This window comes from Colobus angolensis, unplaced genomic scaffold, assembly GCF_000951035.1.
Source record: "Colobus angolensis palliatus isolate OR3802 unplaced genomic scaffold, Cang.pa_1.0 Scaffold392, whole genome shotgun sequence".
NCBI classification, from domain to species: domain Eukaryota; kingdom Metazoa; phylum Chordata; class Mammalia; order Primates; family Cercopithecidae; genus Colobus; species Colobus angolensis.
Genome location: NW_012117288.1, coordinates 94,989 through 119,208, shown reverse-complemented (window position 1 = coordinate 119,208; position 24,220 = coordinate 94,989). Strand labels below are relative to the sequence as shown.

The 24,220-nt window shown below is 37.4% G+C and overlaps 2 pseudogenes; both read left to right on the top strand.

The window, feature by feature from the left end:
- The first annotated feature begins 19,242 nt into the window (after window positions 1–19,242).
- Window positions 19,243–20,742, top strand: LOC105521004 (annotated as a pseudogene).
- LOC105520988 lies at window positions 19,683–20,106 on the top strand (annotated as a pseudogene).
- Window positions 20,743–24,220: the final 3,478 nt, after the last annotated feature.

Here is a 24,220-nt window from a genome sequence, read left to right as displayed (position 1 = left end):
GAAACCATCATTCTGAGCAAACTATCACAAGGACAGAAAACCAGACACTGCATGTTCTCATTCATAGGTGGGAATTGAACAATGAGATCACTTGGACACAGAGTGGGGAACATCACACACCGGGCTTGTCAGGGGGTCGGGGGCTCGGGGAGGGATAGCATTAGGAGAAATACCTAATGTAAATGATGAGTTGATGAGTGCAGCAAACCAAGATGGCACTTGTATACCTATGGATCAAATCTGCATGTTGTACACATGTACCCTAGAACTTAAAGTATAATTAAAAAAACAAAATTCCCCAAAGTTTTATTTATATGTATATTTTTTTCTCCTGAAAATTTCAGACAATTTTGATCACTATTAAATTGGCATGCTAAAGTAACATTTCTTTATGGACATGACTTGTTAGTTTAGAATGCTAATGATTGTTTTATATATATACATATAATTTAATATACACCTAACGTGTGTGTGTGCATGTGCATGTGTTAGTAAACATTCCCGATGTTAACTACTTTTATTGCTGAAGGCTAAATCTAAAATGTTTAAGTAAAATTAAAAAAAACCCTTCACTGATCACAAAGGAAAGTTTGTTAAATTTCACACTCTCCAATTATTGTGGTCATTGTTGATTCCTCATTTGGAGAATGCAAAATTCCACTGAGAATAAATTGGTAGTAGAAATTATTCCTAAATACAAAAGATTATATGAATAATTTAGTCAATTGGGTTCCCCCAGAAAGGAGGGGAATTTGTTTTTAGCAGGGATTCTCATCCCTTACTGTTGATTGGCTAGTGTTACAAGACAAATGTGGTGGTGAATAATTACACAGTTAAAGTAAATGTGCAGATTTTTAAATTAAATGAGAGGAGAAACAATGGCAAAGCCCTTAAAAGCATGTCCTAATTTTAAAGTTCTTTAGTACTATGCTACACCACATTCAACAACATAAGGGCTCACTCTGTGACAGGTACTACATTAAATCTTAGCAAAGTTCATGAGAGCCCTATGTGATAATATCCTTCAGTTTTGTAGGTTTGGCATTTACTAGTCTTGAATTTTCTATGGTGTACTAAGCTCATACTAGTCCAGAGGCCCAAGGATATATTTAGATTTCATGGTAGAACTAAGAATAATCTCAACCACAGGGAACTATGGTGTGGCATTAATTTTGAAATCATTTTTTCTTGATTTTTCTTTGCCTTTTAATTGTTTTGTGAGTTTTTCTTTTTTTCAAATTTCTGTGGGTACATAGTAAATACATAAGTGTGTATATTTATGGGATACATGAGGTGTTTTGATATAGGTATGTAATGTGAAATAAGCATATAATGAAGAATGGGGCATCCATCTCCTCTAGCATTAATCCTTTGAGTTACAAACAATCCAATTACATTTTTAAAGTTATTTTAAAATATGCAATTATTATTGACTGTAGTCTCACCTTATTGTGCTATCAAATAGTAGGTCTTATGTGTTCTTTCTATTTTTTTTATATCCATTAATCATCCCCACCTCCCCTCACCCTGCTCTATCCTTCCCAGCCTCTGATAACCATCCTTCTACTCTCTATGTCCATGAATTCAATTGATTTGAGTTTTAGATCCCACAAATAAGTGAGAACACGTGATGTTTGTCTTTCTGTGCCTGGCTTGTTTCACTTAACATTATGATCTCCAGTTCCATCTGTGTTGTTGCAAATGACTGGATCTCATTCTTTTTTATGACTGAATCATACTCCATTTTGTGTATGTATCACCTTGTCTTTATCTATTTGTCCTCTGATGGACACTTAGATTGCTTCTAAATCCTAGCTATTGTAAACATCGCTGAAGCAAACATAGGAGTGCAGATATCCCCTTGATATATTGATTTCATTTCTTTTAGGTATATACTCAGCAGTGGAATTGCTGGATTATGTGGTAGCTCAGTTTTTAATTTTTTCAGGAACTGTTCTCCATAGTGGTTGCCCTAATTTATATTGCCACCAACCATGTACAAGGGTTTCCTTTTCTCCACATCCTCACCAGCATTTATTATTGCTAGTTTTATTAAATTTTTTTCTATGGAGTTGTTTGAGCCCCTTATATATTCTGTTATTAATCCCTTGTGAGAGGGATAGTTTGCAAATATTTCCTTCCATTCTGTGGGTTATCTCTTCACTTTGTTGATTTTATCCTTTGCTCTGCAGAAGCTTCCTAACTTGATGTGATCCCACTTGTCCATATTTACTTTGGTTGCCTGTGCCTGTGGGGGTATTGCTCAAGAAATCTTTTCCCAGGCCAATGTTTGGAGATTTCCCCCAGCACTTTCTTGTAGTAGTTTCATAGTCTTTGATGTTAGATTTAAGTCTTTATTTTCATTTGATTTTTGTAGATGGTGATAGGGGTCTGGTTTCATTCTTTTGCTTATAGATATCCAGTTTTCTCAGCAGCATTTATTTGAAGAGATTGTCTTTTCCCCAGTGTACGTTCTTGGCATCTTTGTCAAAACTGAATTCACTGTAGGTGTGTGGATTTGTTTCTTGGCTCTCTATTCTGTTTTACTGGCCCGTGTGTCTGTTTTTATGCCATGGTTTTAACCATGCTGTTTTGGTTATTCTAGCTCTGTAGTAGTATTTGAAGCCAAGGAATGTGATTCCTCCAGTTTTGTCCCTTTTGTTTTGCATAGTTCTGGCTATTCTGAGTCTTTTGTGGTTAGTCATAAATTTTAGGATTACTTTTTCTATTTTTGTGAAGAATGTCACTGGTATTTTGAGAGGGATTGCATTGAATGTGTAGAATGGATGTTTTAACAATATTGATTCATCCAGTCCATGAACATGGAATACTTTTCCATTCTTTGGTGTCCTCTTCAGTTTCCTTCATCATTGTTTTATAAAGTTTCCTTATAGATATCTTTCACTTCTTTTGGTTAAATTAATTCCCGGGTATTTACTTTCATATGTGGCTGTTGTAAATGGGGTTACTTTTTTAAATTTCTTTTTCAGATTGTCCACTGACTGTTGGCATATACCAATGTTACTGATTTATGTATGTTGATTTTGTATTCTGCAACTTTGCTGAATTTGTTTACAGTTCTAACAGTTTTCTTGTGAAGACTTTAGGTTTTTCTAATATAAGATCATATTATCAGCAAAAAAGGATCATTTGATTTCTTTCTTTCCAATTTGGATGCTCTTTTTAGTTTTCTCTTGTCTAATTGCTTTAGCTAGGACTTCCAGTACCAGGTTGAATAACAGTGGTGACAGCGTGCATCTTTGTTGTGTTCCAGATCTTAGAAGAAAGGCTTTTTCAGTTTTTCTCCATTCAGTATGATACTAGCTGTGGATCTGTCTTACATGGCTTTCATTATGCTGAGATACCCTCTTTCTATATCAAGTTTTTTGTTCATTATAAAGGGATGTTGAATTTTACCAAATTATTTTTCACTGTCCATTGAAATTATCATATGGTTTTATTCTTCATTCTGTTGACAAGATGTGTCATGTTGATTGATTTGTGTATGTTGAAACATCCTTGCATCTCAGGGATAAATCCCACTTGGTCATGATGGATGATCTTTCTAATGTATTGTAGAATTTGGTTTGCTAGTATTTTGTTGAGGATTTTTGCATTAATATTCACCAGAGAAGTTGTCCTGTAGTTTTTCTTTTTTAGATGTGTCTTTGTCTGGTTTTGATATCAGGGTAGTACTGGCCTCCTAGAATGAGTTTGGAAATTATCCTTTCCTTCTCTGTTTTTTGAAACAGTATGAGTAGGATTGGTGTTAGTTCTTTTTTAAATGTTGGGTAGAATTCAGCAGTGAATTTATCAGGTCCTGGGCTTTTCTTTACTGGAAGACTTTTTATTATGGCTTCAATCTCATTATGTTATTGGTTTGTTCAGCTTTTGGATTTCATCCTGATTCAATCCTGTCAGGTTGTATGTGCCTGGGAATTTGTCCATTTCTTCTAGATGTTCCAATTTATTGGCATATAGTTTCTCAGAGTAGCCACTAATGATCCTTGAATTTCCACAGTATCAGTTACAGTGTCTTCTTTTTCATTTCTATTTATTTAGATCCTCTCTCTTTTTTTCTTAGTCTGGCTAAAATTTGTCAATTTTGTTTAACTTTTCAAAAAACCAGCTTTTGTTGCATTGATCTTTTGTATGTTATTTTTCATTTCAATTTTATTTATTTCTGCTCTGATCTTTATTATTTCTTCTACTATTTTGGTTTGGTTTGCTATTGCGTTTCCAGTTTATAAAGATGCATCATTAGATTGTTTAATTTCCGTGTATTTGTGTAGTTTCCAAAATTCCTCTCGCTATAGATTTCTACTTTTATTCTATTGTGGTCAAAGGAAGTGCTTGATATTATTTCAATTTTTTGTATGTTCTAAGACTTGTTTGTGACCTAACATATGATCTATCCATGTGCTGAGGTAAAGTATGTGTATTCTGCAGTTCTTGTGTGAAATGTTCTGTAAATATCTGTTGGACTCATTTGTTCTATAGTGCGGTTTCAGTTTAATGTTTTTGTGTTGATTTTCTGTCTGGAAGATCTATCCAGTGCTGAACATGGGGTGTTGAATCCTCCAGCTATTATTGTATTGGGGCCCATCTCTCTCTTTAGCTCTGATAATATTCCCTCTATATATGTGAGTGCTCCCATGTTGGGTGTGTATATATTTAAAATTGCTATAGCAATTGCCTTAACTTTGTCCTCATGCTTTCTAACTTTGTTGTTTCTATTTATATCTTACTGTACTGACTATGTCTTGAAAAGCTCTTGTGGTTATTATTTTGATTGGTTCATTATTTAGTCTTTCTATTTATAAGACTAGTTTACACACCACAATACAGTATCATAGTATTCTGAGTTTTTCCAGACCTTTTGGAGCTCCATTGCATGTTGTTTCTTTTCTCTTGCTTCTTTTAGGATCCTTTCTTTATCCTTGATCTTCAGGAGTTTGATTATTAAAGGCCTTGAGATACTCTTTTTTGGGGTTAAATCTGCTTGGTGTTGTATAGCCTGCTTGTACTTAGATGTGATATCTTTCTCTAGGTTGGAGAAGTTCTCTGTTATCACCCCTGTGAATAAATGTTCTACCCCAATCTTGTTCTCTACCTTCTCCTTAAGGCCAATATGTCTTATTTGGGGCTATTTTGTAGATCCTATAGACATACTTTATTGGTTTTTTTTTCTTTTGTTTTCTCTGACTGTATTGTCAAATAAGTTGTCTTCATGCTCACTAATTCTTCTGCTTGATCCATTCTGCTATTAAAGGACTTTGATGCATTCTCCAGCATGTCAGTTGTATTTTTCAGCTCTGTAATTCTGCTTGATTTTTAAATATTATTTCAATCTCTTTGTTACATTTATCCAGTAGAATTCTGAATTTCTTCTCTGTGTTGTCTTGTGTCTTTGAGTTTCCTCAACACAGCTATTTTGAATTCTGTGTCTGAAAGGTCACATATCTCTGTTTCTCCCGAATGAGTCTCCGGTGCCTTATTTAGTTCATTTGATGAGGTCATGTTTTCCTGCATGGTCTTCTTACTCATAGATGTTCATCTGTGTCTGGGCATTGAGGAGTTTGGTATTTATTGTAATCTTCACTATCTGGGCTTATTTGTAGCCATCCTTCTTGGGAAGGCTTTTCATATATTTGAAATGACTTGGGTGTAACAATCTTTAGGAGGCACCCCGAGCCCAGTAATGTTTTGGTTTCATGTAGACTTGTAGAGGTATCACCTTGATGGTCTTGGGAAAGATCCAGAAGAATTCTCTTGATTGCCAAGCAGAGACTCTGGTTCTGTTCCCTTACTTCTTTCCAAACATACAGAGTCATGGTCTCTTTTCTGAGCCACCTAAAGCCTAGGGGTAGAGTGACAGAAGCAGCCCTGTGGCCAACACCACTATGACTGCATTGGGTCAGACCTGAAGCCAGCACAGTGCTGGGTCTTGCCCAAGGCCTGCCTTAACCACTCCTTGACTACTGCCTATATTTGCTCAAGGCCTGGGGGCTCTACAGTCAGCAGGTGGCAAAGCCATCCAGGCCTGTGTCCTTCCCTTCCAGGTGGCAAGTTCTCCTGGTCCCTGGGTGGGTCCAGAAGTACTGTCTGGGTGTCAGGGACTGGAGTCAAACCCTTAGTTAGAAGTCTACCTGCTATTCTTTTGTATTGTGGCTGAGCTGGCCCTCAAACCACAAGACACAGTCCTTCCTGCTCTTCCCTCCCCTTTCCAAAGGCAGAGGAGCCTCACGCTCTAGCCACCGCCACCCCAGCCGTGAGAAGTACTGCCAGTAACTGATGCTTCCTTAAGGTCCAAGGTCTCTTAAGTCAGTTTGTGGTGAAGGCTGCCTGGCCTAAGATTCATGCTTCAGGGCAGTGGGCTCCCTCTGGCCTAGGGGAGGTCCAGAAATGCCATCCAAGGGTCAAGTCCTGGAATCCGGGACCCCAAGAACTCACTTGGTGCTCCACCCCTTTGAGGCAGTTTTGGCACCTGGTTTTTGGTTCTTATAAAGGTATGTTTTTTTTCTGTGTGGATAGGTGTTAACTTGGTGTCATTGCTTATGGGTTACCATCAGTGGTACTTTCCCTTCCGCCATCTTTCTCCACTTCCTAATCAAGTATTCCTTTTAACGTACAGAATACTTTAAAATTGTCATATGGATAAACTGATTAGTCTTCCCTTTAGACTTCTGCCTTTGGGATCTTATTTAGGTTTCTCCTACCCATGTCATACAAATATTTATAATATTTTTTCTTATTCCATTTTTAACTTATTTTTTGTTTATTTTTTAGAATAACAAAACTGTTATCAATTAATCATAAAAATACTGAAGTGGCATATAGATTTCTGTATTGGATGTGTATTTTTAAAATTATACCAATGAGATGGAGCAATTCTGTGTTATATTACAACATACATTTTGGCCATTAGACAGATGAAGCACATTTTTATTTATAAATACATGATTTGTGCTTTTTCTTTTGTACAGTTCCTATTTATATTCTTGCCCATTTCCCCACTGTATTTTATAAGTTCTTAGTAATTTGAATGAACTACATATGTTCTAAATGTTACCTTTTTGTTTTATATACATTGCAAATAATTCCTTCCAGTCTGTCAGTTGCCTTTTAACATTATTTATCAATATTTTGCTTAAAGAGAAGGTTTTACTTTTTAGGTAGCAAAATTTGTACATTTTTAACTTCATGATATTTCTATTTCATGTCATAAGTCAAAGGCATTACTTACTGCAAGGATATAAAGAATTACTTTCTTGTAGAAATGATTTTATTTTTACATCAAAGTCTTTATGTTAGTTGACATTTATTATAGGTTTTCTCAAGTTCCACATACCCAACTTTCTGAAAACAATTTCATTCTCTACTGGTTTCAAATCCTCCATTTGTCATCTTTGAAATTCTTATCTATAAGTCATGTCTGACTGTCACACTACTGCCATGAATGTGTTTTGTATCAGCACAGTACTGTAGGATTATAGTATCCTCTTATAACCAGTAGAAGCAGACCTCTACTCCCTATTTTTCTCTTTCTTTTCTTTTGGCCAAAAGTAGCTATGTTTGCATGGACTTATTTTTTATATAAACTTTGAAATAGTTTATCAAATCACACACAAATTGCCACTGATTAAAATTTCAGTCTTTTTAGATATAAACTTTGGGACAAAGGTCATCTCTTTTTTTAAGTTTTCTAATTCAGGATTTAGGTTTAGATTTAGACTCTCTGAAAGTTTTCTTGACTGCTTCAAGTGTATCTTATACATTTCTTACTGCATTTCTGTAAATTCAATAGCTATTTTACCCATTGTGATTATAATCCAGTTTTCTTTTTTCTGTTTGTATATAGCGTATATCAAGGAAAGACACTGACTTTTTTCAGTATTTACTTTGTATTCAGTCATGATCATGTTAGCCTCCCTATATGAGTTCTTAAATGTTTCATCTTTTTCTTTGCTCTTAAAATTTTAAGTGACATATGATTTATTTTTTGAAGTCTGGTAGAACACAGGTATAAAATGAAATGAGCTTGATGTCCTTCTCTGGGATCTGTCTTACATTTTATAAAAGTTTTCACAACAATTTTTGAGTTAATTAAATTTGGAGGTTGCCAATACAAGCCTCATTATTTTCTTCTTCTACTTAGAAGTCAAAGAGCACAATTTTGTGTCATCTAGTGGTTATTCTTTGAAATCCTGTGATAGTATAGGCATAAAATAGAGTTGGGCAATTTTATTATTGCATATTTAGGGCCAGATACAGCAAAGACAACATCAAGAATAGTAATTCAATGAAGCAAGACATGAATGTAAGTCATGGTTGCATAAACAAAACATTATTATTCTGAACAATATTTTAAAATTATCAGTAACCATGATCTTTAAATACTCACCTTAGACTATTATTTAAAAATTCAAAAACTTTCAAGAGTTTACCAGAAATACAGAGTTTCCACACTATTTTGTTGTTAAAAGGGAATATCTGTTAGCTGAGCACAGAATCATTTCGTCACAATATAAAAGAAAATTCAAAGTATAATTTCACTGTTTGTTTATAATCCATATAACAATTTATATTGCATTCATAAGCTCTTTTAAAAGATAGGCAAATCCACTAATATTGAGTATAACATAATATTTCTTCTTTAACTTATACAAACTTTAACAATTAGTGGTAGTATATTTTTATATGTTTAGACATGCATAAGTTGATAAGTATGTAAATGCATAATGAAATTAAAACCTTAATTTTAAGATATAATTAATCATACTTGAATTTAAAGTACATGTTACGTGTACCTTTTTACGTAAATTACCATTTTTAGTAAGTTAACTTCCCTTACCATTATCTTTGCTAGTATACATATTAATGTTTTCTAATTATTATACCAAGTGTAGTCTTTATTTTTTTTATAATTAGTTTTTTTTTAACGTGGGCCTCAGGTTGAATTATTATATCAACTATAGTCTTACTGTTTTTATTAATTACCAGCTTTAATTAAAATTATAAACAGTTGTTTTCTTCAGACACAGAGAAAACTAGAAAGAAGACAGGAATCCAAAAACTGCCTAATTTTTTAAGTATACATTTTAGATTATCTTTATATACGTTAAAGTAACAAAACACATGCCTATATTAAATCCAATGCATTTGGACATTCTCTTGATTTGTAAATCATTTGATAATATATAAGGATAGAATAAATTGGAACATCTTTATGACTAAAGTTTAATATTTGTGGTGACTTTTATGTATATTTTAAAATGTGTTAATCCTTATTGAATTTTTTTTCCTTTAAGAGGTACAGCCTGAATCTTCTCCCCTTGAATATGGCCTAGATTTACAGCACATTTCTAATGAGTAGAAAAAAGTGGATGTGACAGTTTGTGACTTAGGGGATGAGGTAAGGAAAGGCACTACAATTTTGCCCTCCCACCTTCCTCTGGAACCAACTGCTCTAGGAAAAGCAAACTGCTACTTTGAAGCAGCTTTGTGAGGAGGTCCATGTAGCAAGGAACTGAGAGGCTTTTAGCTAACAAGCATGTGACTGAGTCATCTTGGAAGTGGATCCTCCAGCCCCAGCCAAACTGTCAGATGAGGATAGCCCTCCCTGGCTGACATCTTGACTCCAACCTAAAAGGCTTTATGAAAACTCCAGAAGCCATCAGTACCCCAGGCAAGTGCAAAACCAAGAACAGCTGCCATGGAATGGGTTAGAAAAGCTGTTGAATTTCAGCCCTTTCCCCAGGTGGGCACTGTTCGGTGTAACCAGGAGAAAATGTTCAACTATTGGCTTCTCCCTTGGGAGTAGAAGAGAAGCGGGGAACAGAAGTTTGACAGTCTGACTTTTCAGGGTGCTACCTGAGTGCCTGATTTCTGTCTTGCATGACTTGGAGTGCTAAACGGGAATCCACCTACTTTGAATAAGTTGGGGCTACTGAGAATAAAGGAGATCTCAGCAGCCTGTTGCAGCACCAGAAGACCTGCGGGACTGCATACAGACACCAGAAGGAGTAAGAGATTTTGAGCTTCTGAAAAAGAAACAAGCAAACATCCCTGATTGGAAAATTATGTGTACACGTCCAGAGAAAATGCATCCCTAAGGAGGTTAGAGAAACTTCCAGAATATATAGCCAGGTTCATTGGTGAGGGTCTTACCTTGTATGAAGCCAGTCATGAGAAAAATGGTTTTTTTAATTTTATAATTTTCTTTTTATTTTTTAAATTATTATATTTTAAGTTCTGGGTACATGTGCAGAATGTGCAGTTTTGTTACATAGGTATACACGTGCCATGGTGATTTGCTGCACCCATCAACCCATTACCTACATTAGTTATTTCTCCTAATGTTATCCCTCCCCTAGCCCCCTGCCCCCCAACAGGCCCCAGTGTGTGATGTTCTCCTCCCTGTGTCCATGTGTTCTCATTGTTCAACTCCTACTTATGAGTGAGAACATGTGGTATTTGGTTTTCTGCTCTTGTGATAATTTGCTCAGAATGATGGTTTCCAGCTTTATCTATGTCCCTGCAAAGGACATGAACTCATCCTTTTTTATGGCTACATAGTATTCCATGGTATATATGTGCCACATTTTCTTTATCCAGTCTATTATTGATGGACGTTTGGGTTGGTTCCAAGCCTTTGCTATTGTGAATAGTGCTGCAGTAAACATATGTGTGCATGAGTCTCTATAGCAGAATGATTTATAATCCTTTGGGTATATGCCCAGTAATAGAATTGCTGACTTAAACAGTATTTCTAGTTCTAGATCCTTGACTTAAAGCTAGAATTTACATTCAAAATGGAAGCAAAGCATAAAAGTTTGGAAAATTTGCAGCCTGGCCATGTGGTAGAAAAGACCATTTTTAGCAGAATAATTCAATCAGCCTGTGGAGCAACCACACACTGGATGTTTTTGCCTAAGTATAAAGGAGCCAAGTGCTAACAGCCAAGGCAATGGGAGAAAGACCTCAAAAGCATTTCAGAGACCATCACAGCAGGCCTTTTTCTTTTCTTTTCTTTTTTTCCTTTTTGAGACGGAGTTTCACTCTCATTGCCCAGGCTGGAGTGCAATGGAACAATCTCGGCTCACCACAATCTCCGCCTCCCGGGTTCAAGTGATTCTCCTGCCTCAGCCTCCCAAGTAGCTGGGATGGCAGGCATGCGCCACCATGACCGGCTAATTTTGTATTTTTAATAGAGACAAGGTTTCTCCATGTTGGTCAGGCTGGTCTCAAACTCCTGACCTCAGATGACCTTGCCTGCCTCAGCCTAACAAAATGCTGAGATTACAGGCGTGAGCCACCGTGCCCGGCCTAGCAGGCCTTTTTCTTTCTTCCCCTGAGACCTAGATGGACTTAACTATTTTGTGGGCCAGTCCTAGGGCCCCACTGTCCTGTGCAGTCTCCAGATACTGCTCCCCACATCTTAGCCACTGCCACCCCTGGAGACTTTGGACTTTTGCGTTAATGCTAGAATGAGTTCAGGCATTTGGAGACTTGGGTAGGCATGACTGCATTTTGCAATGTGAGAAGGACAGGAGATTTGGGAGGGGCCAGGGTGAAATGATACAGTTTGGATATTTGTCCCAACCCAAATCTCATGTTGCATTGTAATTTCCAGTTCTGGAGGTGGGACTTGGTGGGAGGTGTTTGCATCATGAAGGCAGATTACTCATGGCTTGGTGTCTTTGTGATAGACTTCTTGTGAGATCTGGTCATTTAAATGTGCATGGTACCTCACCCCAACTCTGTCTCTCTCTCTCTCTCTCTCTTACTTCCTTTATTGCCATGTGATGTGTCTGCTCTACCTTTGCCTTCCACCAAGACTGGAAGCTTCCTGAGGCTTCTCCAGAAGCAGATGCCACTATGCTTCCTGTATTACCTGCAGAACCATGAGCAACTAAATCTTTTTCTTATAAGCTACTCAGCTTCAGGTATTTAAAGCAGCGAAAGAACAACCTAACGTAGGTAGTATGGCCATTTTATGATATTGATTATTTCAATCCATGACCCATGGAATGCTTTTCCTTTTTTTTTTGATCATCTGATTTCTTTCAGCAGTGTTTTGTAGCTTTCCTCTTCAGTTTGCTGTATGCCTAGGCACTTCAATTTCATGTAGCTGCTGTAAATGGGATAGTGTTCTTTATTTGACTCTCAGCCTGAATGTTATTGGTGTATAGAAATGCTACTAATTTTTGTACATTGATTTTGTATTCTGAAACTTTCCAGTTGTTCATCAACTAAAAGCCTGAAAAGTATAATAACAAGGTCTGAAATTGAGTCAGTAATGAAAATAGCAACCAAAACAAGCCCTGGACCAGATGGATTTACAGCCAAATTCAATCAGATATTAAAAGAAGAATTGGGACCAATCCTAATGAAACTATATCAAAGATAGTTGCAAAGGACACTCCTTTCTTTCTTTTTTTTTTTTTTTTTATTATACTTTAAGTTCTGGGATACATGTGCAGAACATGCAGGTTTGTTACATAGGTATACACGTGCCATGATAGTCTGCTGCACCATCAACCCATCATCTACATTAGGTATTTCTCCTAATGCTATCCCTCCCCTAGCCCCTCACCCCTCAATAGGCCCCAGTGTGTAATGTTCCCCTCCCCGTGTCCATGTGTTCTTATTGTTCAACTCCCACTTGTGAGTGAGAACATGCAGTGTTTGGTTTTTCTATTCTTGTGTTAGTTTGCTGAGAATTATAGTTTCCAGCTTCATCCATGCCCCTGCAAAGGACATGAACTCATCCTTTTTTATGGCTGCATTGTATTCCATGGTGTATATGTGCCACATTTTCTTATCCAGTCTATTACTGATGGGCATTTGGGTTGGTTCCAAGTCTTTGCTATTGTGAACAGTGCTGCAGTAAACATGCATGTGCCTATGTCTTTATAGCAGAATGATTTATAATCCTTTGGGTATATACCCAGGAATGGGATTGCTGAGTCAAATGATATTTTCTGGTTATAGATCCTTGAGGAATCTCCACACTCTTCCACAATGGTTGAATGAATTTACACTCCCACCAACAGTGTAAAAGCATTCCTATTTCTCCACATCCTCTCCAGCATCTGTTGTTTCCTGACTTTCTGATGATCGCCATTCTAACTGACATGAGATGGTATCTCACTGTGGTTTTGATTTGCGTTTCTCTTTTTTTTTTTTGAAATGGAGTCTCGCTCTGTCGCCCAGGCTGCAGTGCGGTGGCCTGATCTTGGCTCACTGCAAGCTCCGCCTCCTGGGTTGACGCCATTCTCCTGCCTCAGCCTCCCGAGTAGCTGGGACTACAGGCGCCCGCCACCACGCCCGGCTAATTTTTTGTATTTTTAGTAGAGACGGGGTTTCACCGGGTTAGCCAGGATGGTCTCGATCTCCAGATGTCGTGATCCACCCGCCTCGGCCTCCCAAAGTGCTGGGATTACAGGCTTGAGCCACCGCGCCCGGCCTGATTTGCGTTTCTCTAATTACCAGTGATGATGAGCTTTTTTTCATACGTTTTTTGACTGCTTAAATGTCTTCTTTTGAGAAGTTTCTGTTCATATCCTTTTTTCCACTTTTTGATGGGGTTTTTTGTTCTTTTGTTGTAAATTTGTTTAAGTTCTTTGTAAATACTGAATATTAGCCCTTTGTCAGATGGATAGATTGCAAAAATTTTCTCCCAGTCTGTAGGTTGCCTGTTCACTCTGATGATAGTTTCTTTTGCTGTACAGAAGCGCTTTAGTTTAATTAGATCCCATTTGTCAATATTGCCATTGCTTTTGGTATTTTAGTCATGAAGTCTTTGTTCATGCCTATGTTCTGAATGGTATTGCCTAGGTTTTCTTCTAGGATTTTTATGGTTTTAGATTTTATGCTTAAGTCTTTAATCCATCTTTAGTTAATTTTTGTATAAGGCATAAGGAAGGGGTCCAGTTTCAGTTTTCTGTATATGGCTAGCCCATTTTCCCAACACCATTTATTAAATAGGGAATCCTTTCCCCATTTCTTGTTTTTGTCAGGTTTGTCAAAGATCAGATGGTTGTAGATGTGTGGCATTGTTTCTGAGGCCTCTATTTTGTTCTATTGCGCTATATATCTGTTTTGGTATCAGTACCATGCTGTTTTGGTTATTGTAGCTTTATAGTGTAGTTTGAAGTCAGGTAGCATGATACCTTCAGCTTTATTCTTTTTGCTTAAGATTGTCTTGGCTATGTGGACTCTTTTTTGGTTCATTATGAAATTTAAAGTAGTTTTTTTCCAATTCTGTGAAGAAAGTCAATGGTAGCTTGATGGGGATAGCATTGAACCTGTAAATTACTTTGGGCAGTATGGCCATTTTCACAATATTGATTCTTCCTATCCATGAACATGGAATGTGTTTTCATTTGTTTTGTGTCCTCCTTTATTTCTTTGAGCAGTGGTTTGCAGTTGTCCTTGAAGAGGTGCTTCACATCCCTTGTAAGTTGTATTCCTAGGTACTGTATTCTCTTCATAGCAATTCTGAATGAGAGTTCATTCATGATTTGGCTCTCTGTTTGTCTGTTATTGGTGTATATGAATGCTTGTGATTTTTGCATATTGATTTTGTATACTGAGACTTTGTTGAAGTTGCTTATCAGCTTAAGGAGATTTTGGGCTGAGACAGTGGGGTTTTCTAAATAAACAATCATGTCGTCTACAAACAGGGACAATTTGACTTCCTCTTTTCCTAACTGAATATGCTTTATTTCTTTCTTTTGCCTGATTGCCCTGGCCAGAACCTCCAATACTGTGTTGAATAGCAATGGTGACAGAGGACATCCACAAAAGGGCTCCTTTCTAACTCATCTTACGAAGCCAGCATCAACCTGATACCAAAATCTGGCAGACACAATGAGGAAAGAAAACATTCAGCCAATATCCCTGGTGAATATAGATGCAGAAGTGCTTAACAAAATACTAGCAAGCTGAATCCAGCAACACATCAAAAAGTTAATTCACCATCCCAAGTAGGCTGTATTCCTGAGATCCAAGGCTCATTTAACATATGCAAATCACTGAATGTGATTCACCACATAAACAGATTTAAAAGCAAAATCCATATGATCATATCAATAGATATGAAAAAGGCTTTTGATGAAATCCAACTTCCCATCATGATAAAAAACCCTCAACAGACTAGACATCAAAGGAACACATCTCAAAATAATGACAGCCATCTGTGTCAAACTCAGCACAAGCATCATAATGAACGGACAAAAGCTGAAATTATTTCCTTTGGCATCCAGAACAAGAAAAGAATGCTCACTCTCATTACTCTCATTTAACATAATACAAGAAGTCCTAGCCAGAGCAATCAGGCAAGAGAAAGAAAGAAAAGACATCCAAGTAGGAAAAGAAGAAGTCAAACTATCTCTCTTTGCTGAAGATATGATTGTATACCTGGAAAATGCTAAAAACTCCACTCATATGTTCCTGCATGCTGTCAGTTTTGTCCATTAGTATTTATAGCATATAAATTGCAGTTGTTTTAAATTATCAGTCTTAAAATTCTTCAACCTGATTGGTTGATTTTTGCATTCTAGTATGCCTTGCAATTTTTGCTTGATGCACTGTATATAACAAACTGCTGTAAATAAGGCTTTGGTAATGTGGTGATAAGATGTTGGGGGTGGGAATTGTCCTATAGTCCTATGGTTAGATTTCATTATTTTGGTGAACCTGTGCCTCTGCACTGTGAACTTCATGAATACTTTTTGTAACCCACATCCTCTTTTTAGGTGAAACATAATGAGTTGAGGGGGCTGGAGTTAGATATTTTTCTGCTGTCACCTAGGATGATAAATTTGATTGGAGTTGGGTATTTCCTTTGATTTAGACCAGCTGATTCTTATAAAACCCAGCAAGTTAGGCTCTGGTTACATAGCTTCTCCTGAGAGCACAATATACTGTGAAGAACAGACTGCTCTGTGGTATTTCAAAATTGTTTCTCCACCCGCTGCCCTTTCCCCCGTTTCCAAAAGCAGAAGGGTGGGTTTTCTCTGAAATTCACTCAGAAAGCCTGGTGGATTTCCAGACAATAAAATACACAAAAGTATGTGGGGGGGGGGATGGGGGGACTGATTATCAAGTCCCCCTGAAGCGTTTACTCTCAGACTTGTCCACAATGAGCCTTCAGCAATTCATCAATTACAGTCCAGGTTTTTCTGTCCCAGAGCCTGTTCCCATAGAGGTTTCTGTTTCTGCATACAAGATCTGTTTTTTTTGTATCTGTCTCTCTCTCTCTCCAATTTTGGGAGCATGGGTTTATCCTGTACCTCTTCTTTCTTGAAGATCTAAGAAGTGTTAGAGTTGTTGATTTTTCATTTTATTCAGCTTTTTACTTGTTGTTTGGAAGGAGTGGTGATTTCTGAGCTTTTTATCTGCTGCTTTGGAAACTGAGAGTTCCCTGTTATTTGTTTTTTGCTACAATTTTCAAAAAGGGTTTTGTTGGTAAACTGTATGGGGTAGATGTTACCTCTGCTTCTGAAAGTAAACCTGTATTGTGGGCTTCTTCTACGACCTTTGAAGTCTCTGGATTGCATGCCAGAAGCTGTCTCACCACCACAAAGTTCTTCTAAACTAATCACTTGGGAAGGGAGAAAGTACAGAAGGAAAGCAACTTATTTCTAAGAAAATGGCACAGAATTTCCTCACATGTTTTTTACTGACATCTTACTGTACAAAATGTAATGGCCTCACATAACTCCAAGGGAGGCTAGGGCATTTGGATTTTATCTTGGAGGCCATGTGCCCAGCAAAAAAGATAATAGATATTAGAGGACAAATAGCACTCTGCCATAATGTGATTCAGATTTTGACCAATTTGGTTGACCAAAAAATAAAGAAATCAGCAGAATTTATGTATCCACTAAGTTCTTACAGTGTATTACACTATTTTAGGCTTTGGGGTGCAATAATATGATAGCATTAGGTAGTACACCTTTACATACCCCAAACAGAAAATATAGATTTTATTCAGCTGTACATAGGAATGTTTACAAAAATGATCATGTATTAGACACAAATAAAAGTTTAATATTTTAAAAAACTGAGTGCATAGTTCATATTCTTTAATTACATCCCAACAAAAATAGAAGTAAATATGTAAAACATAACAAAAACATATTAGAAATTAAGCACATTTTTCAAAAAAGAGAAAATAAAAAAATATGGAGAAATGGCTTAAAAGGACACTTCATGGCATGGATAAAGAGAAACAGAGCAATACTCTTATTTAAAGTCGAAGGGCTCACATTTAAACCTGGTATTTCTGTTAAGAAATAAGAAAAACACACTGGGCACGGTCGCTCACGCCTGTAATCCCAGCAGTTTGGGAGGCCGAAGTGAGCAGATCACCTGAGGTCGGGAGTTTGAGACCAGCCTGACCAACATGGAAAAACCCTGTCTCTACTAAAAATACAAAATTAGCCGGGTGTAGTAGCGCATGCCTGTAATGCGCTAAGGCAGAATAGCTTGAACCTGGAAGGCGGAGGTTGCGGTGAGTCAAGGTTGTGTCATTGTACTCCAGCCTGGGCAGCAAGAGCGAAACTCTGTCTCAGAAAAAAAAAAAAAAAAGAAGAAGAAGAAGAAGAAAGAAGAAAAAGAAAATAAAAACACTTGTCTTAAAATATTTTAAAATGTTATTTACAATGAAAAACTGAGGAAATAGTAAAACCAATGAAAGAAATAAACATAACCAAAAGGTGAACTTTTAGGAATACAAATGAAAGAGATGGCTCTCAATTTTCAGTAAGTGAAAAAGAAACCAAGTGAAACTACAATATTAGTAATGAAAAATAACCACAACTACAGAAGAGATTGAAAAAAGAATAATACATCATTCAATTTTTGCCAATCAATTTAAGGACCAAGGGGAAAGAATATTTTTGAATGAAATTTAAAAGCAGATAAAAAACAACTCTAGGAGTGTTAAGCTTGAATAGATGAATTATCATATCAGAAAGGTGATTATCAGCTAATGTTATACAAGCAATAAGATCATTTTCATAGCTGAGTTCTAGCTAACCTTTACAGAACATATTATTAAATTTTAATGAGTTTAAAAATAATTCCAGACGACAGGGAGCCAAAATGGAACTCTGAATGGTTCATTTTTATTAATTTAGCAAAGCATTAATACTAAACCCTCATTAAATGGTACAAAATATTACATATGAATGGAAATGGAAAAACATCTAGATAATGTATTTGCAAAGACAATTCACTAAACACAAGAAAAATACACCCTAAGCAAATAAATGCAATAATAAAAGAGATTCATTCTCGGAAAACTCAATGGTTAGAGTCCCCATTTTAAAAGAGAAAAGCATTAAGATCATCTCAATAGATGATGAAAGAAAAATAATTGATAGATATTTCTAAGAAAAACTATACTAGAAATGGAATTGAATGACTTTAAACAAACACTATTTTCAAAAAAATAATAATGTAATTCTAAAATGGCAAAATACGAGTACCATTTCAATTTATATTGGGAACCAGAGGCATGCTCAGTATTTATATTAATATACAAGAGTAAAGAAATGTAAGTAAATAACAAAATAAAGGAAATTGAAGTAAATGGTATATAATCTTGAAATATGATAAAACCATCTTCCTTGTAAATCATATTGTTCACATAGAAAACCAGAGATCAATGGAGACAAGCGGAAGAGTGGACCACGTACCCCATGCCCAGCCCTTTCTATGTCCTGAACCTTGTGAGCTGCTGCTGATGGAGAAAGCACTCCCCCAACTCTCCCAGCTCATGGTAAATCTCTTCCTGTCTGGTTTCTAGCCTGTGGCTGCCATAGGTATGGACCCTGGACATTGCAGGGACAGCTCCTCCCCACTTTTCTGTAGTGGCCCTTGGCTCTTGCTGCTGCCACTTCTGCTTTCTGGGACTGGGACTCAGATTTATGCTACACCTTACTCCATCCCAGTCCCTAGTAAACAGCATTGGATTTGTTTGTATTTGTTAAAAACAAGCTGAGGCATAGCCATTAGCACCTGTGTTGGGGAAACAGCACACAAGCAAGAAGCTTACAGCCTCAGTGGCAAGCACTTCATCATATCAAAGATGGAGAACTCTTGTAGTCATTTGTCATGCCTTCTGCAGACAAAAGATACCAAAAAGTTGCAAAGATCTGTCCATCTTGTAGATAAGGCCACTAATAAGCCAAAAATCTGTCAACGTCAACCACAGTGTGTCCAAATATGCCCCATTTGACTGCTAAGGTTGAGGACAAAGGAAATGGAATTAAGACAGTTACAGTCAACATAGTTGACATTGCAAAGGGCCCAATTGGCCTCCTGTGCATCCCACCAAATATTTTGTTTGTAAGTTAGAAGCACAAGTACTGTGGTGGCAAGAATGACCATTACATTATCAGTGGATCTCATGAGGCAAATAAACTGCAAGACATGTTGGATGGATTCATTTAAAAACGTGTTCTCAGTCCAGAGTGAGAATCCTGAAATGCATCTGCACATCAACCCAAAAAAGCAAAGCATAGGTAATTTTTGTAAAGCCAGTTTCTATAGAGACATGCTTCATACATATCATAAACTCTGCACATTTATTCTCAAAAATCCATCTGAAAATAGTGAGTGGTACAGAAGAGAAAGAACAGTAAAAGAAAAATAGAAAGAGCAGCTCTTCCCGCCATCTTGGTTCCCGTGGAGGCCTGCTGGGAACGGGACTTCTAAAAGGAACTATGTCTGGAAGGCTGTGGTCCAAGGCCATTTTTGCCGGCTATAAGCAGGGTCTATGGAACCAAAGGGAGCACACAGCTCTTCTTAAAATTGAAGGTGTTTATGCCCGAGATGAAACAGAATTCTGTTTGGGCAAGAGATGCGCTTATGTATACAAAGCAAAGAACAACACAGTGACTCCAGGCGGCAAACCAAATAAAACCAGAGTCATCTGGGGAAAGGTAACTCGGGCCCATGGAAACAGTGGCATGGTTCCTGCCAAATTCCGAAGCAATCTTCCTGCTAAGGCCATTGGACACAGAATCCGAGTGATACTGTACCCCTCAAGGATTTAAACTAATGAAAAATCAATCAATAAATGTGGATTTGTCAAAAAAAAAAAAAAAGAAAGAAAGAAAAGTAGAAAGAGCAGTAACAAGGCAATGACTCCATACCCAGCAGTGAGAAAGCACCATCACCGCCACCACCAGATGAAGTGAATCCTCTTCGTATGCTGTGGAAGAAGATGAAAGGGATGACTGGGGGTGGATACGACTGAGGAAGCTCAAAGGTATAGAACAGATAAAATCAGTGATCATGCAAGTGTTCTTTCAGTGATGAATTCGAAAGAACTTCTGAGGAGCAGATCAATATCCTATTTGATTTTTTTTTTTTTTAAGAAAAAGAAGAAGGTATTATTGACTCATCTGATAAAGAAAGTGTTTCTGATGCATAAAGACTGGATGTAAAAGCCATGGGCCCTCTTATTCTGACCAAAGTTCTTTTTCATGACATTAGAGAACAAATTAAGAAGTACAGACACCATTTCCCATGATTTTTCACAAGAAAACTCAACGGTACCTTCTTCATGGTTTAGAGTCTGTGGTAACATTGCTTCTAGCTTGGCTCATCTCCAAGATTTCACATATATTGAAAGAGATGTAAGATGTGGACCTTTTTGAAAAAGAGGTTATCATTGGCTGTTCAGGAAAGGACTCTGAAATATGTCTGAAACGAACGTGACATAGAATAGGGAGTAGGGCAAGATAGTGAAAGAGAAGGTTCCACTGATTGTCTCCCCTGCAAGGATACCAATTTAACAACTATCTACACGTAAGAGGCACTGAAGAGGTAGAAAAAAAAAAACTGTCTTGAATAGCCGATGCCACTCCTAACCCATTCCCCGGCAGTGGCAACATGGTGCAGAGAGCATTTCTGTGCACTGGGGAGAGGGAGTGTAAATCAACTGTTAGGCATTGAACTAAGTGCTGTCTTGTTATAGCAGAAAGGAAAACCAGACCAAACTCAACTGACACCACAGAGGGAGCATATAAACTAGCTAAAGGGTAATTGCCATTCCCAGCACTTGGAACTTGAGTTCCTGCAAATCTTGCCACTGCAGGCTAAAGTCCTCTGGGGTTCTAAATAAACTTGAAATGCAGTCTAGGCCGCAAGGACTGCAACTACCAGCTGAGTGCTTAGGTTAAGGATGAGTGCCAGGCCATGTAGCATTCATCACAAGCTGACTAAAAAGCTCTTAGGCCTTAAGCGGTCATGAGCAGTGATCTGGCAGTAATCCGCATGGAACTGTGGTGGCAGTGGCTGTGGAGTTTGGCTCCTCTGCTTTTGGAAAGGGTGGGCAATATACAAAAACCTGCATTTTGTGGTTCGAGTGCCAGCTCAGCTGCAGTACAGTAGAACACTTCTAAGTTTTTGAACTCTAGTCCCTGGGTTCTGATTGGCACCTCTGGACCCACCCAGTGTCTAGGGGAACTTGCCACCCTGAAGAGAAGGACACAGGCCTGGCTGGATTTGCTGCCTACTATATGTAGAGTCCTAGGGCCTCTAATAATAGCAGAAATAAGCAGTAGCCAGGGAGTGGTTACAGCAGGCCTTGCATGGGACCCAGTGCTATCCTGGCCTCAAGTCTGACCCAGCAGAGTCATAATGGTGATGGACACAGGGGTGCTAGTCTCACTCCGCCTCCAGCTTCAGGTGGCTCAAAATACAGAAATACACTCCACTTGTTTGTTTGGAAGAAAGTAAGCAAGGAAAACAAGTGTCTCTGCCTGGTAATCCACCGAACTCATCCAGATCTTGTCCAAGACCATCAAGGTGGTACCTATGTGAGTCTGTGAGAACCACAGCATTACTGGCCTTGGGGTATGACCTAAGGCAGAAATAGATGGCATAGATGACAACACTCAAGTCTTTTCAAATATCTGTAAAGCTTCCCAGGAAGAATGGGTACAACAAACCCAGACTGCAAAGACTCCAATAAATACCCAATTCTTCAATGCGCAGACACAGATGAACATCCACAAGTAACAAGACCATGCAGGAAAACATGACCTCATCAAATGAAGTACATAAGGCACCAGGAACTAATTCTAGAAAAAGAGAAAGTGACCTTTCAGACACAGAATTCAAAATAACTGTTTTAAGGGAACTCACAGAAGATCAAGATAACACAGATAAGAAATTAAGAATTCTGTCAGATACGTTTAAAAGAGAGATTGAAATAAAAGAATTGAGCAGAAAGTCTGGAGCTGAAAAAAGCATGCTGGAGAATGGATCATAATCTTTTAATAGCAGAATTGATCAAGCAGAAGAAATAATTAGTGAACTTGAAGACAGGCTATTCGAAAACACACAGGCAGAGGAGACAGAAATAAAAAAAATTAAAAACAATGGAGCACACCTGCAAGATCTATAGAAAATAGCCTCAGAAGGGCAAAACTAAGAGTTATTGGCCTTAAAGAGGAGGTAGAGAAAGAGATAAGGGTAGTAGAGAGTTTATTCAAAGGGATGATAACAACAGATAATTTTCCAAACCCAGAGAGAGATATCAATAGCCAGATACAAGAAGGCTATAGAACACCAAACAGATTTAAACCAAAGAAGACTACCTCAAGGCATTTAACCATCAAATTCCCAAAGATCGAGGATTTAAAAAAAAAGGATCCTAAAAGAAGCAAGAGAAAAGAAATAGCATACATTGGCGCTCCAGTAGGTCTGGTAGCAAACTTCTCAATGGAAATTCTTGCAGGCCAAGAGAAGAGTGGCATGGCTTATTTAAAGTGCTAAAGCAAAAAAAATTTTATCTTAGAGTAGTATATCTGGCAAAAATACTCTTCAGACATGAAGGAAATAAAAACACTTTTCCAGACAACGAAAAGCTAAGGCATTTCATCAATACCAGACCTGTTCTTCAAGAAATGCTAAAGGGAGTACTTCAATCAGAAAGAAAAGCATGTTAGCAAGCAATAAGAAGTCATCTTTGGGTAGAAAACTTATTGGTAATAGTAAGTACATGGAAAAATGGAATATTATAATAACGTAATTGTATTTCATAAACCACTCTTATTCTAGTAGAAAGGCTAAATGGTGAACCAATCCAAAATGACAACAACAACTTTTCAAGACATAGTACAATAAGATATAAATAGAAATAAGAAAAAGTTACAAAAAGTTAAAAAGTGGGAGCTGAAGACAAGGTATGGAGGTTTTATTAGTTTTTTGGTTGTTTGCTTATTTGGTTGCTCATTTATGCAGACAGTGCTATCAGCATAGATAGTATGTGCAAGCCTCACACCAACTCCAAACCAAAAAACATACAATGAGTATGTAAAAAATAAAAAGAAACTAAATCATATCACTAGAGAAAATCATCTTAACTAAAAGGAAGGCAGGAAGGAAAGAAAGAAGGGAGAGAAGACCACAAAACAACCAAAAAAGGAATAACAAAATGGCAGGAATAAGTCATTACTTATCAGTAATAACACTGAATATAAATGGACTAAACTCTGCAATCAAAAGACATAGAGTTGCTAAATGGAAGAAAATAAACAAGACTCAATGATCTGTTGCCTACAAGAAACACACTTCACCTATAAAGACACACGTAGACTGAAAATGAAGGGATGGAAGAAGATATTCCTTATTAATAGAAACCAAAAAAGAGCAGGCGTCACTATACTTATATCAGATAAAATATATTTCAAGACCAAAACTTTAAGAAGAGACAAAGAAGGTCACTATATAATGATAAAGGGGTCCATTCAGGAAGAGACTATAACAATTTTCAATATATTTGCACTCAACATGGGCACACTCAGATACATAAAGTAAACATTTATTAGGAGTAAAGAGAGCTAGACCCCAATACATTAATTGCTGGAGACTTCAGCACATCACTTTCAGCCTTGGACGGATCTTCCAGAAAGAAAATCAACAAAGAAACACCAGACTTAATCCACACTATACAACAATTGGATGAAAGAGATATTTACAGAAGAATTCCGCTTTGGCTAGGGATGGTTTATATGCTTCCTCTGTGGTGTCAGTTGAGTTTGGTCTGGTTTTCCTTTTTATCTGTTCTGCACCTTTGAGCTTCCTCAGTTGTATCCACCCCCAATCATCCCTTTCCTCTTCTTCTACAACATATGAAGAGCTGCACATTTTTTCCTCAGCATATTGATCGTTCTCAAGGATAGACCAT